The sequence below is a fragment of the Erythrolamprus reginae genome, chromosome 1, assembly GCF_031021105.1.
Source record: "Erythrolamprus reginae isolate rEryReg1 chromosome 1, rEryReg1.hap1, whole genome shotgun sequence".
In the NCBI taxonomy this organism is placed as follows: Eukaryota; Metazoa; Chordata; class Lepidosauria; order Squamata; family Dipsadidae; genus Erythrolamprus; species Erythrolamprus reginae.
In genome coordinates this window covers 134,543,934-134,561,759 of record NC_091950.1, presented here as the reverse complement: position 1 = coordinate 134,561,759, position 17,826 = coordinate 134,543,934, and the positions used below count along the sequence as shown (strand labels likewise).

The window sequence follows — 17,826 nt, the reverse complement described above, 5'->3', positions numbered from 1 at the left end:
GGACTCAATTGTGTCAACCCCTAACCCGCAACATTTCTCCCTTAGACTCTCCACGATTGACCTCTCCAGGTTCCTAAGAGGTCAGTAAGGGGCGTACATAAGTGCACTGGTGTGCCTTTCGTCCCCTGTCCAATTGTCTTTCCTTTCTTTCACCTATCATATATATTCTCTTCCTTTCATATATCCTCCCCTCTAAGTTCACTTTTACCCTTATATATATTAGCACATGTCTTATTTTTCTTCCTAAGTATTTGTGTATTGGACAAATGAATAAATAAAAAATAAATAAAATAAAATATGACCATTTATGTAAATGATAGAAATCTCAGAGCCTCCAAGACACTTAGAATGCTTAATTGCAAATGCAAACACTGGGTATCACAGAAATCTGGTAAAATGGAGACATGAATGAGGTACAATTGCTTCTGGATTTAAATTCTATAGAACTACCAGAAAGGAGTACACATCTTAAAGAGTATAAACTTGATTATATTATAAAATATAATTTTATATAATATATTATAAAATATTGGACAATTAAATTTCTTTACAAAGAAAACTAGTGATGTGATGACAATATAAAAACTTTGAGGGTTGTCTCCATTATACTTTTTAATTAAATTGCCACTAGATATTTACAATAATTTATTTCTCATATTGTATGGCATATGGCAAAGGGTGTGAACTTCATGAACCTTTATAGTTTTTCATTGAGTGGTTGAACTTGATGAAAAGATAATACTTCTTCTACAGTGCATAAGCTTTTATTTCAGGGCTTTTATTGCTAACCATCACAGAATTTAGTGCAGGCTTTTCCTGAACAAACTTCCACATTCTTTGACCAAATACAGTTTTACTTGTGAAGGCAGCTACCGTGTACCAACAGATCATTATTGAAGTAAATCTGACCATAGTTGAAGAAGTCAAGTATTATTCACTGATGCCATTTCTGCAGCCATCCATTTGCAATGTTTTACCTTTTAGTTCTCTTCCAAGAATTGGGAAAATAAATAAAAGTCTTGAACTTCCTTTCTAGATCTTCAAGTCTACAGTGGTGGGGATTATAATCTGTTGTTTGAAACATTGCTTTTCTGGACAAGGATTTTCAGGCAGAAAATTATGGTACTCCCCTCTTTAGAAGGCCCTGGGTTCATTCCTTTATCTGCCCCCTTTATGGCTTGAGACCAGATTACCTATGGGAACTCTAAGGAAAGCCCTTTTTGGCATGGCATCCACTTATGGAATATCATTCGATCTAAGACAAGGCTGGTCTCGACTCTGTTGGCTTTTTATTGGGCTGGGGCTTTGGGTATATGATGAAGGTCATATTTTGGCTTTGTTGGTAGTTGTTTCTCACGATGTTTGGCTACAATGGATTTTATTTTTTATTAAAATTAAAATTAAATTAAAAACCATGTTTGCATATTTACTCCATCCCTCTATATACTCCATTTATATTTAATGACAATTAAATTGCCTAAATGTCTACAGGTAGACCTTGCTTAACTTCAGCAATTGGAACCAGAATTTCCATCATTAAGCAATGCTGTTCTAAAGTCTAACATAATTTCACCACATTACTTAGTGATTACAATCCCAGCAATCCCCGTTGCTATTGTGCAGCAAGGATTGTGTGTTATTAAATGGGGATAATACCAACTTTCATCTTCCGACATCCAACAAGGAAAGCCAGTGGAAAAGCTGATAAGAAAACCTGAATGGGCCCCAACCCAGGCTGGCGTGTGGGTGAGTGCAGCGGGGGGGGGGGGGGGGTTGTGACAGCACAAGCATGGATGGGTGGATGGGGGAGGGCTAGTCTGGAGAGCCCTGGTGTCTGGGGTGCAGCATGATTATGGCTAAGCAGAGAGAAGGCTGCTGCGGAATGCGGAAGGGTACATAGGGACCCTTCTGCTGTATGAGTCCCAGCGACTGATTAAGTCCTACAGAGTTGGCCTTGTCCAGGTCCTGTCAGCCAGACAGTGTCGCTTGGCGTGGCCTAGGGGAAGAGCCTTCTCTGTGGGGGGGCCGGCCCTCTGGAGTCAGTTCCCCCTGGAGATTCGCACCCTCTTTGCCTTCCGTAAGAGTCTTAATACTCATGTCGCCAGGCTTGGGGCAAGTAGGTCTCAGCCCCCTGGCCAACAAAATGAGATATATGTTGTATGATTGAACTGGTATCATTGTTTTTAAATATTGGATTTTTAGATTGTAATTTTAAATTTAATTAGATTTTTGCCATTGTACTGTATTGTTATATTATGTACTGTGAGCCGCCCCGAGTCCTCGGAGAAGGGCAGCATACAAAATGAACTAACGAATGAATGAAGAGGGCTCCCGCAGAGCACAAGATGGCACATTGGTGTATATTGTGGTATATCGCAAGCATGGCCGGGTAGGGAAAGAAATGCTGTGATGCCACATAAGTACAGACAAGTGCGTGTGGGTTGGGTGCTGTGAGTGAGGTACGTGTAACAAATCTCATAGTCTGTGTCTGGGCTACTTGAGACAAAAAATGGCAGGAACGGTAGTAGCTTGCAGGAGTGACTTGTGACTTTCCCTGCCGGCTTCTCCCTGGAGTTTACCATGAGAAATCTAGCAGGGGAGCTTGCAAATATTAATTATGTGACCATGGGATGCTGTAACTGTTGTAAGCATAAGCCAATTGCCAAAAGCCTGATCATATTCACATGGCCGTAGGGGTATTGGGATGGCCAGAACTTTTAAAGACAGGGTATAAATATCACTTGTTCATTGCCAGCCTAACTTTGAATGGTTGTTAACTAAGGGCTACCTGTATGCAGAGAATGAGGGCAATGTTGAAAAAGGTTTTAATGTTCATGTTTTTCTCTTCTCTCTCTTTTTCCTTTCCTTTTGTGATCTTTAGATCCATGAAGAAGGATCATGATTATCCTGTAGTTCCAGCATTATTTACTAGCCAGTTATACCTTTTCAAGAATGCAGATAAAATCCTAAACATTATATGGCTTTAACTGCTCTTAAGTGGGTAGGGAATGGCCCCGTTTGTCTAAGTAGCAAGGACAACATAATTGCTAGAATTGCTGCAGGGATTAGTCATACATAAGAGCACTAAACTAGCTTCTTGGTTTCTCTATTGGGCCAGAAAAATATTGATTCAAATGTCCACTTGTTACTTCCTCCAATATGTGATTGTGTAGTTGCCCTCCACTTAATACATATTTGTTTGATGGTGATTATATGCCATCAAATAGTTGTCACTCCTAGTAACTACTCAGATTTTCACCATGGTGATGTATTCCTAACTTGTTCCTTCAGTTTTTTCCAACAGTATAGTCATTGCTGCTGTAACTGAGATTTGTTTGATAACAGAATATATTATTTTACAATCCAAATTACGAATTTGAGAGAGCAATGCACAGTTTCCTCTGGAATATGGCATTATTCTTCCTTGGGAGACAATCCTGCTAACAGTGGTATCACATACCTCACATTCTTTTCTATATCAAACCCTTTTCCGATTTGTTTTCAATTTATTTTACCGGTATTTCTTTTCTTTCAAATAATTATATCTCTGTCAGATCAGGGAACAGAAATGTAATGGAAAGATGTTGTTGACAGTCAGTTAAACCATGTTAGCAATTTGCTAAAGGGCTTCTTTACCTTACTAGGAAAAATAGCAGCAAGCCATCTGTAGAATGAATAAATGTTCAGACATCAACTATTTGCTGTCCACTATAGTGGGAACTATCAATAGATTCTATTCAAGTTGGTTTGCTTTTGGATGTGAGAAATGGAGAATATGTCTGTGACATGTGAACAACAAAGATTAGACATGAACTCAAGTTGGACTCTTGGTAAAAAAAGAACTATCTTGAGATTCTACCTTACTGGTTTCAAATATATATACCCTTTTATCATTAAAAATAACTGAATCCAATATAATAATTGTACTTCTGTTTATAAAAATAAAGCCCAGTAAAAAAAAGCTATTTTTAAACTAATGTTTTAAAATGATTTCTATATTATATTTATTAAATTATCCATATACCATGTGCACAATTATTAGGCAAGTGAATATTTTGACCATATCATCCTTTGTATGCATATTTTTCACCTCCAAGTTGTATAAACTTGAATGCTTAGTGGATATAAGCAGATCAAGTAATATGTATTTGCGTAATGAGGGAGGATGTGGCCTAAGGAGATAAACACTCTGGGGCAGGGGTAGGCAAAATTGACTCTTCTATGACATGTTGACTTCAACTCTCAGAATTCCTGAGCTAGTATGATTGGCTCATGAATTCTGGAAGTTGAAATCCAGAAGTCATAGAAGAGCCAAATTTGCCTACCTCTCCCCTTGCTCACTGAGCCTCTAGGTGTAGAGGGCAAGGTAGAGGAATCTGAAGTTGTGGAGATGCTGGCAGTGTGAAGGTTTTCTATGGGTGGCCTTGGGATGTTGTGGCCTCTTTTGTTGCGGGATCTCCACTTCTCGTCCTGCTAGTGAAGAAAAGGACCAAGGAAAATCATTGTACAGCTCCATGGTTTGAGGCTGATGGTAGTAAAACTTTATGGACAAAGGACATTTTATTTTATTTTTATTTATTTATTTAGTCCAATACACAATGAGAGTTTTAGTGGGTATATATATATACACATCGTAAAATACATGATGAAGGTTATAGAGGAGATACTCATAGTAAAATATATCTAAGAAAGAATAGAAAAGAAGATATAGCAATAGAACATATCAATGAAAGAATAGAAGAAGAGATATAGGAGTAGAAGAAAGGTATAGGAGATATAGGAGAGCAATAGGACAGGGGACGGAAAGCACTCTAGTGCACTTGTACTCGCCCCTTATTGACCTCTTAGGAATCTGGATAGGCCAACCATAGATATTGTAGCGCAGGGGTGTTAAATTTGCGAGCCACGGGCGGGATGCGTCACGCTCACCCCCATTTTAGTGAAGGTCATGTGACAACAATGTAACAAAGTGAGTTTGACACTCCTGTTGTAGCAGATGAAATGTATGAGGAGCTTTTATGGGTATACAAATCCAGCAGGGATGGATTCTAAATATTTTACTACAGATTTTGTGGTTGTGACTTAGTCATGTGACTGGGTGGATATAGCTTGGTGGTCATATGACTGGATGGGTGTGGCCAATTTGATGTCACTCACGTCTAGGGTTAGGATGCCTGGCCTCTCCTCGCCTCAAAGGCCTCAATGAGATTTAAAAAATTGTCTATTTATTTACTACTACAGTACTGAACATCCAAAATATACTATTTAATCCTATGTATATATGCCATATGTATACATACATGTTACATAGTATAGAGTGTGTATAGGCACACAAAAAGATAACATCTACTATATGTACTGTGTATATGTGTACTATTGATTTGTGTCTATTTGTGATTTATTAATCTTCTTTTAATACTTTAGATGCTGACAAAAACAATTCAAAAATAGAGTATTTCTATCAATTAGATTTGAGTCAATAAGGAAATACATGCTTTTTACTGTGGATAAGCACTGATAAAAACAATATAATCATTGTAGATGCTTCTGCGAAACATATCTAACATATCTTAGGACCTTACAGTATTTCTTTTCCTAGATATTTAAATATATTATAAATTATTTCATGTCTACATGAAGTATCAGACTAGCATCAGAAAGACTCACGGTGCAAATCCAGCTCTAGTATTAAACACATTAATTGACTTTGGACCAGTCATAGTCCCTTGGTTTAACTTACCATAGCTCCCAAGTTTGTTGTGGGAAAAATTAGGAAAAAGAAAGATGTAGGATTATTTTATGCTTTTACCAAAATAATGTGGGCTACACTGTTTCTGTCTTAATAGGATTCTTTTAAGACTATCTTGATAGAGATTGCAATAATGATGATAATATTAGAAAAGCATTAGCATTATGCTCCATGCTTGTAATGGTGGTTGCATAAAAATGTCTTGTACTTTTTGCCACTTGTTTCCACTTCTGAATAAGCTAAAACCATGATGATGAAGGAGGGAAGTGTTCTGTTTTTCAAAAGAATTTGGAAACCATGTGTTAAAAGTGGTAATTGCGAACTAAAACCCATTTGAGCACATGTTACAAGATTATTTCATTTAATGGCTGTTCTGACATGTTAAAGGTTACTGTAGGGTATTTAAAGAATTAAGCCTATTATAGCTTATCCAATAAATCATGAAGGAGAAAGATTAGCATTCTGTGTATCCATATTTCTTTTGTCTGACATGTTTTATCCAGGGGCAGATTGCTATTACCATAAGAACCTAAGAAGAGCCATGCTGAATCAGGCCAAAGCCCATCGAGTCCAGCATTCTATGTCACACAGTGGCCCACTAATTGTACATGGGGATCTTGAGCAGAAAGAGAGGGCAAAACCCTCCTTTTCCCTTGACCCCCAACAAATGGTACTCAAGGGAATCCTGCCTGCCTCAACCAACATTACCAGTTGCTATCGATGCGCTCTGTGCATGCAGCTTTGGTCATCTTTGGTCATCTTCCTGCATATGCAGGAAGCAAAAATGTGCAAAAATCTTGTCAGGGGATGTGTGGACACAATTTCAGTGATTTTTTTCTTTCCTGTATAGGCAGAAGCAAAAAAAAAATCACTGAAATCTCATGCATCCCCTCTCAGGATTTTGTTTCTGTGCATGCGCATGAAGCAAAAAATACAAAAAATTGAAGAAAAAAGATGGGTGGCCCCATAGGACTTGCACCGGAGCGATCACACGCAAATTGCACAATCTGACGGCCACTACTGGTGCATAGTTGCCTACCGCACAAATAGCAACCTATCCCTGGTTTTATCCCAGCTTCACCAGTGCCTTCTAACTCCTTTCCACACAAATAGTAATTAATTATTCTTAACATGATTTTCCATCCCTGTTTTAAGAATTTACACTCATGTAATTGGAGGAACAATTGTGTCATTGTAAATTGTTAGCAATCACTTTGGCTATGAAAAAATTGGTTTGTTGATTTGGCAAAGAATGAGCTGGTGTGATACGTGTTTAATGCTTAAGAAGGCATCTTGAATAAATGAACAGAAACCCATACTTCACTTTTAAAAAGTCAAAACTGATTTGGAGCCTGGCACAATAAACTTCACCGATTCTGAACTTTCCCGGAATCTCATTGAGGAGTTCTTTTGTTTACAGAGATGAAATCATTGGATGGGAAAGATGGTGGGCATGTAGAGTAATTTTCAGCATGAATAAGTTAGATAAAATAGAGCTGAAAGAATGAGCGTATTGTACCAGGAAAGGAAATGCGTTGATCTCCCTGTACTATGAGCAATGCTTATATAATATGTATACTCACATAAAGAGCATGTTAGATTTTTTTTTTCATTGAGGGCTTTTTGGTATCTGTAACATTGGTGCAGCAAATCTGCAGTTCATTTGATCTGCTTAATATAGGCCTATTACATTTACTATCTGTCTTTTGTCTTAAAGCATACCTTATCAGCTTAAGTGTGCCATGTAATACAGCCTAAACAAATTTGAATGTGGATATTTGTCCATTTAGTCTACGCTGTTTCTAATTAGAATGAAACATTACAGTGTCTGTAGCCTGAATTTTAAAAGACAGGATGTTTTAAATCTAAAATGTTTACACCCAGAGAGAGAATGAATATACAAATTGAATTCATATGTCATTTCTTAGATCCTTCATTTGCTTTCTTCGATTACATTGCTGCTGTACATGGTGGAATAACTGTTTTAATTTGCCTTTAATGCTTATTGCCAAAGAAGAGTTCTGTAAAATACAGTTCAGGTAGTCCTCAACTTACAATCACAATTGAGCCCAACATTTCTGTTGTTAAGTAAGAAATTTGTTAAATGAGTTTTGCCCCATTTTACGACTTTTAACCACAATTAAGTGAATCACTGCAGTTGTTAAATTAATAACATAGTGGTTGTGAATCGGGATGCCCCATTGACTTTGCTTGTCAGAAGGTCACAAAATGTCATAAATGTGAGTCAGTTGTCAAGCATCTGAATATAAATCACATGACTATGGGACACTATGGTTGTAAGTGTAAAAACAGCCAAAAATCACTTTTTTTCAGTGATGTTGTAACTTTGAACAATCACTAAATGAACTGTTGTAAGTTGAGGACTATTTGCATAACAACTCATATTCTAACATGGATTAATAAAAGCTATTATTTTATATATTTTTTATTATCTAATAAAAGCTGCTTTGGATCTAAAGGCATGAGAAACATGGAATAAATAATTCAGGATGATGAAAAATGTATTTCATAGATGTTCTGTATACATTATTCTGCCAGAACATTCTCTTAATTTCATTATGGGAATGAGTCTTTGTATCAGATAATTTTTGTCCACTTTTGTTTCCATTATCTTAAATTTTTCTTCTGAATTTAATTTTAGACAGCAGATTGTCATCAACTAAGTGGATTATGATCATGTTAATATTACAATTAGAGTTATATTCTACAAATAAGCTTCTTTCTATTTAGAAAAAAAATATTCTTCCTATTTTTGTGTGTTATTTCGCCTATTTTTGTGAAGCAACTCCAACAGGCTGTTCAATTGTTTTTAACTTAGAAAACCCATTTTGAAAATATACTTTACATTTATTTGTTTTACAAAACCCATTCACATCTGCATAAAGATGTCCCTATTTAGTGCTACAGATGTAAATGGGGGTTTTCTTTGGGGCCCAACATAATGATTTTAGAACCTGGCTCCTTTCACTTTCATACAACAACAATTTATATATTAAAATTATTGCACATGTCCTAATTTAGCTTTATTACTTTTTAATTCCTGCAGTCACACTGCCTATGACTGTCCCTAGGGAATGTATATCTGGAAATGTTATGATGGACAACATGTAATCATATAGAATAGACATCCAGCACTCTCATTATATATATGCCTGCCAGCTGTGTTGCATTTGATACTTTTTTGAAGTTTACAGCACCTTGTTGCAATATAGCTTTCTCTTTGGGGTTATTATTAGGGTGCTTCATCCTTCTCTTTCCACTTACAAAAATCTCTGGTACCAGTAACACCTGAGCACATGGAGCATAAAACCACAGATCTATTTCTCACCTCAAAACTTACTGTGTTTCCTCAAAAATAAGACCCTGTCTTATATTCTTGGCCTTGGCCTTATTTTCGGGGAGGTCTTATTTTAGGGGGGGCATATGGAGCAAGACAGGTCTCCTCTTATCATCTTATCTGATTTCCAGTTCTGTCTCCCTAACTTTAACCAGAGAGAATGGTATTTTGGAGGGGAGTTTATTTTTGGAGGAGGGTTTATTTTCAGGGAAACACGGCAGGGATATTCTTGAGAAGGCTAATAACATTTGATTTTTCTAATCTGTTTGTGGTCAACTCTAGCCAGCATTAAAAGATAACAAGATTTGATGTGATTTTTGTTTCTCCAAGGGAATCTTGGCTCCCAGCAATTTTTTTGGCAACTTTTTCAGATGTTGTTTGCCAGTGTCGTCTTCCTACATGTGAGATTGGCTGGTGCAAAGTCTTCTGCATGTCTAAGGCAGGACTAGTCCTCAAGATGTACTGGTTATTTTTTACTACAGGCAGTCCTCAATTTACAACAGTTTGTTTAGTGACCCTTCAAAGTTACAGGGGCACTGAAAAAAGTGACTTATGGATTTTTTCAGTTACGACCCTTACAGCATCCACATGATCAAAATTCAGATGGCAACTGGTTCATATTTATGACCGCTGCTGTTTCCCAAGGTCATATGATCACCTTTTGCAACCATCTGACAAGCAACATCAATGGGGAAGCCAGATTCACTTAACTGGGTTACTAACTTATCAGCTGCAGTGATTCATTTAACAACTGATTCATAAAATGGGGCAAAACTCACTTAACAGAATCTAATTTAACAACAGAAATGTTGAGTTCAATTGTGGTCACAGGTCGAGAACTGCCTGGAGTACACCAAACTGGCTCTCCAGCTTGAATATTGGCAAAGCGAAATGTGATATAAATATATTCAGATTTTCATTTTAACTATTAGTGGTAATAGATTAGTTATTAGAACCAGGTACTTTTACCTTCTCCACCATCATGGTTGAGCTTTCTCTTTAAAGTTTTAAAGCACTTTACAACACCATTTTAGTGTGATGTTGGACAATCATGATAGAAATAGCCAAAAATCAACTTTATTGGTTCTTAGTTCAAAATGTTTGAAGGAACCCTAAAATTTTGCAGGGTTCCTCTTTTCTTGAAAAGAGAATGAAAGTAACAGAGCAAAATAATTTGAAGTTGTTCACTAAATATTACAAAGACAGAGGGATTGAGGAGCCCATGTGGTGGATGCCCTGAAAGTCAGTTTAGCAGCTAATCATTTACAGCATGAAAATTACAGGTTTCTCCCAGTCTCTTTCAAGAAGTGCATTTAAAATAATCAAGCCAGAGCTCCCTCGGTGTGGCTATATAATTGCCATTTACATTTTAAAAAACTAGAAAAAAAATGATGTACTCCTTCTAACAGCCAACTGCAATAAAGATTTCCTAACATATTTTCTAACCCATTTCACTCCTTGAATGAAATTTGCAGAGTGATTTGTAGCACATTATTGCAAATTCATTTTTCTTAAGTACAATTTTAATTACGACAACAAAGACACCTGAGACATATGTAGGTTTACGTGCAAGTAAATTTTTGGGGATGTATGCATGGTTTAGTTATAGTTCAACAACTATACAGAAGCAGATATCAAATAAATTATTTAATTTCCCCAAGCATTTTGAAGAGACCTGGATAATGTAGTGTGAAAATTCTGACTATTTATTTCCACTTAGGAGGGAAGTGTTTTTAATAGGAAAGTGAACACAAGAACAAGAGGACACAATCTGAAGTTAGTTGAGGGTAAGATGAAAAGCAACATGAGAAAATATTATTTTACTGAAAGTGTACTAGATGCTTGGAACAAACTTCCAGCAGACGTGGTTGGTAAATCCACAGTAACTGAATTTAAACATGGCTGGGATAAACATATATCCACCCTAAGATAAAATACAGGAAATAGTATAAGGGCAGACTAGATGGATCATGAGGTCTTTTTCTGCCGTCAGTGTTCTATGTTTCTTTGTTTCTATGTAACTAATACTATCTTATACATGTTTGACAAATAAAATAAAAAATAAAATAAATAAATAAAATCTTCTCCTCTATGTGCTCCCCATTCATTCCTTTAAAAAATGGGAAATCATTCAACCTAGTCTACTTTGGCTTTAAAGGGTCCAGGTTTTCTGAAAATACAAGTTTGTCTTCCTGTGTACCATTATAGCCTAAAATTAATTGCATAGGCTCTTGAGGGCTTTTCAGCAATTTCAAAGATGGTGGATGCATTTCAAAAGCTTCCCACTTTTCAGCACATTCGACAAACATTACTTTCCATGGGAAGTTGTCGGTGCACAGCCTGCGCTCTAAGACCGTCATGTAAATCAAGAGCTTTTAGTTCCTTCCTAACTCTGTTTTATAACAAACCCCAGCCTTGCTCACTGAGAATCAGACTAAACATATATCCACCCTAAGATAAAATACAGGAAATAGTATAAGGACAGACTAGATGGACCATGAGGTTTTTTCCTGCCGTCGATCTTCTGTGTTTCTATTTTTCTATGTTTCTAGTCAATTTCAAAATGATCTTAAAAGCATGGGTAATATAATCATTGTTGATTTCAGTAGGATTTAAATGCAATTAATTGGAATCTTAACTTGCTATCTTATCTGTAATATGTACTGTATGGATGGATATGTACGAGGTATGGATGGGCTTGTTTTCAATTTTTTTAAAAAATGGCAGCATCCAGGTTTCCCCTCAGCATGCCCTTGTCAGTTTCAGTGCTTTTCTAATTTGAGAATGGGGACTTCCGGCCTTCAGCGTCAGGTTCCAGCTATGCTCTTGGTCTGTCTTTAAATGTCTCTCTCTTACATACTTTGTATATGTGCTGTACAGGCATACACTTCCTTGTTTTTCCACCTGATTATAAGCCAAATGTAAACTTAAGCCAAACAGTGTGATCTCATTAGTCCATCTGCTCTACATGCCTCAGATGTTCCCATCTGAAGTGTCCGGACCTTTCAACATTTTTAAGCAAAAAAAAAAGATAATTGTGTATCATCAAGTCAGTGTCTACTCTTAATGGCCACATAGATGAAGCAAAAGGTTTTTGGAATAAATTACCTGCTACTGATGTTAATTTTGTGTTTTGAGTCCCCAGATTGGGATTACAAGTACTAGTCTTTTGATTTACATGTGAATTTGCTTGGAACTTTAAAACAAAGGTTTAAATCCTATCAGATACAAATAGCTTTGTAAAGTGTTTTTTATAACACACAAAATGTTTTTTACAGAATCATAATAATCTGAACAATATTCATTTTAAAAATGAGTTGCAAAAATTTATTGGAATGAAATTGACTTCATCTTGGGGGGGGGGGTTTCAATGCTGACATCTTTTTCTAGTGGGAGTCCTCGAATTAGGAACATGGTTGAGCCAAAAATTTTATATTGTCAAATGAGACATTTGTTAAGCAGGTTTTGCTCCTTTTTACGTCCTTTCTTGCCCCAGTTGTTAAGTGAATCGCTTAACAGTTGATAAGTTAGTAACCTGGTTGTGGAATGAATCTGACTTCCCCATTGACTTTGCTTGTCAGAAGTTTGCAAAAGGGTATTACGTGAGCTGGGATACTGTAACCGTAATCTATGTGAACCATTTGCCAAGTATCTGAATTTTGATCACATGATGATGGAGATGCTGCAAAGGTTATAATTATAAAAAGCAGTCATAAGTCAGTGCAGGCCACTGAAGCTGACTGTAGATCAGAGGTGGAAATCTCATCACCGGCTCAAGGTTGACTCAGCCTTCCATCTTTCCGAGGTGGGTAAAATGAGGACCCGGATTGTGGGGGCAATATGCTGGCTCTGTTAAAAAGTGCTATTGCTAACATGTTGCAAGCCGTCCTGAGTCTAAGGAGAAGGGCGTCATAAAAATCGAATAAATAAAATAAATAAATAGGACTGACATTTTTTTCAGTGCTGTTGTAACTTTGAACGGTCATTAAATGAACTGTTCTAAGTCAAGGACTATCTGTATTCCAAACCCTTTACTTCTGCAAAATAAAATAAAATCACTAAACATGCCTTCTCCCACTTTTTTCTCATACATCAGCAAATTGGAATGCTGTTGGCCTGGGTAGCGAGTCAAAATTTACAGTTTCTGTTGAAGCGATGGGCAGCCCTGTTAGTTATACAGTACTTAACAAATGTATAGGGTCTGGCCTTTTTTGGTGTGCTAAAATTATTATTATCAACATTTTAAGAATAAAGATGTAGTCTCTCTCTCTCTGTGTGTGGTGTGCCAAAATATATCATCTGCTGAAAAAGAACAGTGGGCGCTGACATAAAAATGATTATAACAAGTTTTACATTGCTGAAATCTGAAATGTGTGCATGTTTTAATAACACAACTGTCTTGACAAAAAGCAAAAGCAAACAATTTTCCTGAAGGCAATCTTGTCTGTTTAAATTGCTACCCTTCTTTAGTAAGTATTGAATGTTATTTCCTGGATCTTTATGAAAGGCCTTACTACTTACTAAGAAACGTTTCCATTAAAGCCACATCCATTAAAGTCAATCATTGAACAATAGGCCAAAAATGCTCTTATCCTTTGAAAAGATCTGCTAATGAAAATTGTTTGATAAAATTAGTGGATTTGAGATTGGGAATTTTTTTCATATGCACCAAGAAAAATTCCTTGTGTGTCCAATCACACTTGGCCAATAAAAATTCTATTCTATTCTATTTTGGACAATAATATCATTTGAACATTTTAAAACAACCTGTCGATCTTTTCACTGAATACTCAGTTCATTGGAGTTTGTGAAAATAATTTGAAACTTTTTGTCCATTCTGGTCCAGCACAAAGGTATTATGTAGTATTTTTATATCTAAGTACCAAAAAACCCCATGTTGTAACTAAGTTATGTATTTTTGATCCTCCCTCAATTTAACTTACTGGTGTAAAAAATAAGAAATGTCCAATGAAATAGGAGTCTGCTAAAACGATTTATAATTAAGTTTAGAACAAGATTTCTGGCATCAATATATCTGTCCTACAAAAGTAAGACTGACAAATGTATTTTAGGACAGGAGGAATATTGCACATATTATGAAGCAGTATTACAATTTTCATTCATTAATAAGAGTTCCTTGCTAATCTACATTAACATCCTGTTGTGCCAAATATTTTGGAATATCAGTACTAAGATCAGCAGGTTGCATTATTCTATCTTTTAAGCAGTGTAAGCTTTGTTCTGCAAAACAGTAAGATGAAAGGGAAATCCCAGTGGTAGGTTATTCTGTTTTTTATCAATGTCACAGTATGCCCTTGCGTACTCCCAGAAGAAGTCTGGCCTTTCAGTTTCCCACTGCCCTTAGAAGCTTCCTCATGACCAAAGTGTTTTCCAGATTTTTTTATCTGATGAAGGGACTTCTGGAAGAAATGAAAGCCTTTGTTAGAATAGTGCCCATGTTCAAACAATTACATCTCCCTCCAAGATCCAGGTTTCTTTAAAGTTCTGGAAAGATAATATTGTTTACTCTTTCTTGATTTCCCAAATCTTTAGCCTTTGAAGACAGAATCTATGTTTTATTTCTAAAGTCATATTGTTTCTTTCTGTAGAATGAGTCCGTGTTTTTTGGTACCTATCATAGAGGCCATATCTGCCAGCATTTCCTTAGCATCCCTAAATAGGTTCCAAACCAGATCTCCTGGTTCATCTCCTCCTTTATCTTGGTTTTGGTTTTATTTACCGTAGTTACTAAGTGTTATAATTTAAATAATCTATTTTAGAGATTTTCTCCCAGATTTTGCAGGTAATATAAATTTGTTAGATTATTAGAGAATTGATACTAATCATTACTTCTCTTTCCTTTCCCTTTTGCTGAAAATAGCCTCTTGATAAGTTATGGGAGAAGTGTTAGAAGAGAATTGCAGTATTCAGAAAAGCTATTTCATACCGTTTGATAACTATAATCTTGACTTGTATCCACGTATCCCCCTCCCTTTTTATTTCTGGGTTGCAAACAGCAAGTTATTCCATTATTTTCTTCTAAATCTGACCGCGTTAAAGGAATCCTTGAGAATATATTTTAAACAAACCGCTAACTTGGAACTGGCATGAAAGAATGAAACAAGAACAGAAGATGAATTTATCATTCTGAGAAGATAAATGAGCAGATTCAGTTTACTTGAAACAAGGCTTTTAAAAGGAGTGGGGACTGGGGTGAGTATCCTGTATAATGATTGAGTCTCTCTGGAATTAGGGATAAGAATAAAGAAAGCCTCACAGCTGAAGAGATAAAGAGGTTTTTGTTACCTGTGATCTGGTTATTTTTTAAAAAGTACTGTAACCCCAGTCTGAAATGACTTGATGTTTCCCAGCAACTGGAAATACCTGTTCTTTGAAGCAGAGTTGCAGGCTTTTATCTTTATAAGAACTTGTTTAAATGTAAATACACTTGCTCATCTGGTTTGAGTTATACTTCCTGGTATCGTGGAAGTGTTGATGTGACCTGCTGCTAAAAATCACAACATAATGTACATGTGGGGAATGTTGGCATGGCTCTTCCTACCACTTGGGAGTCACTTAATTAAACCCCCGTGAATGACATAAACATTGAACATAAGCCCTGCACTGTCTTGCACAAGGATTAATAGGCTTTGTATTCTAATTGTTCTGCTGATTTTGTTTGCAAAGAAGAGAGAAAAGGGGTGGGGTGAGAGAAGACTGCAATTTATACTGACTTCTGCAAAGCCTTTGATTCAGTGGTCCACGACAAACTACTCCTAAAACTCAAATCCTATGGCATCTCAGGATCCCTCCACAGCTGGATTACAGCATTCCTGTCAAACGGACAATAAGTGGTCAAAATAGGAAGCACCATCTCCACCCCCGTCCCAGTTAAAAGCGGTGTTGCCCAAGGTAGTGCACTGGGACCAACACTCTTCATTCTCTACATCAATGACCTTTGCAATTACATCACAAGCAACTGTATCCTCTTCGCCGACGATGTAAAACTCTTCAACACCGCCGATAACACAACTACTCTCCAAAAAGACCTGAACTCTGTTTCTCAGTGGTCTAACACATGGCAACTCCAAATCTCAACTAGAAAATGCTCTGTCCTACACATTGGGAAAAAGAATCTGAAATCCAAATACGAACTGAATAATTGAATTATCACATATAATCCCCACTCGGTAAAAGACTAATACTATACTAATAACAAAAGTTTTAAGAGACAAAGCCCACTGCAACAACATAGCGAAGAAGGCTTCAAGAGTTGTAAACCTAATCCTACGTAGCTTCTGCTCTGGCAATCTCACACTACTTACCAGAGCTTACAAAACTTTTGCCAGACTCATCCTCGAATATAGCTCATTTGTTTGGAACCCATATCACATCTTAGACATTAATACCCTTGAAAATGTCCAAAGATACTTCACCAGAAGAGCCCTTCGCTCCTCCACTCGAAATAGAACACCCTACGAGACTAGACTTTCAATCCTGGGCCTAGAAAGCTTAGAACTAAGACGCCTTAAACAAGATCTAAGTATTGCCCACAAGATCATATGCTGCAACGTCCTGCCTGTCGGCAACTACTTCAGTTTCAACCACAACAACACAAGAGCACACAACAGATTTAAACTTAATATTAACCGCTCCAAACTTGACTGTAAAAAATATGACTTCAATAACCGAGTTGTCGAAACGTGGAACACATTACCGGACTCCATAGTGTCATCCCTAAACCCCCAACATTTTACCCTTAGATTATCTACGGTTGACCTATCCAGATTGCTAAGAAGTCAGTAAGGGGCAAGTACAAGTGCACTAGAGTGCCTTCCGTCCCCTGTCCTATTGCTCTCCTATATCTCCTATACCTTTCTTCTATTCCTATATCTCTTCTATTCTTTCATTGATATGTTCTATTCCTATATCTTATGCCGCCCTTCTCCTTAGACTCAGGGCAACTTACAACATGTTAGCAATAGCACTTTTTAACAGAGCCAGCCTATTGCCCCCACAATCCAGGTCCTCATTTTACCCACCTTGGAAGGATGGAAGGCTGAGTCAACCTTGAGCCGGTAGTGAGATTTGAACCGCTGACCTACACATCTACAATCAGCTTCAGTGGCCTGCAGTACAGCACTCTTACCTGCTGCACTACCCCGGCTCTTTAAACAAATAAATAAAAGCTAGTGCTAACTTGCAACTTCAATTGACTTGTTAATGGATCAGCTGGCTGAGGGAAGGGTGTGGTGCCTGATTACGACCATTTGAACTTTGACTCCAGAAACTTTGAGATCATATGTCTTAAAATAAGGCTGGGAAAAAGTTAGCTCTTTCACTCTTCCGTTTCTACGCAACGTGAGTCTAAATTTTTCTTCCAAGTATTGGACGTCATTACTATCTGAGGTTTTTAAGAAGATAAAGGTGAGTTCAGGTGGTTCTATAACTCAATACTGTATATATGGAACTAAATCAGGTAGTGGAACTGACAGAACATAATCCTGAGAATCAACAGCTGTTATTTTAGAGGTGTTTCCTTCTCCGATATGCTGAATAGTGACGTTTTTTATTACATTCTGAATATCTCACCTGCGGGAGTGGTTCGTTTATTTGACTTAATAGGAGTCAAGCTAGTGTTGGAAATAAAAATTGCAATTTCAGGAGATTTTCTTAGGGTAACTGCTATAGGTATGCAGTGTTGCTAGAACACTTCTCA

The 17,826-nt window shown here is 36.9% G+C and overlaps 1 protein-coding gene across 6 annotated transcripts in view; it reads left to right on the top strand.

Annotated features, from left to right (window-relative positions):
• RASSF7 (Ras association domain family member 7) overlaps window positions 1-17,826 on the top strand; it is a 112,260-nt gene that overhangs the window by 54,734 nt on the left and 39,700 nt on the right. Inside the window, exon 1 of one of the 6 annotated variants that reach the window (XM_070765675.1) lies at window positions 17,394-17,534. The exons of the other annotated variants lie outside the window; for them this stretch is intronic. The gene's annotated coding sequence lies outside the window, so the exon portion shown is untranslated. Of the gene's footprint in view, window positions 1-17,393; window positions 17,535-17,826 lie in introns of those variants that run through there. 6 annotated transcript variants of the gene reach the window in all.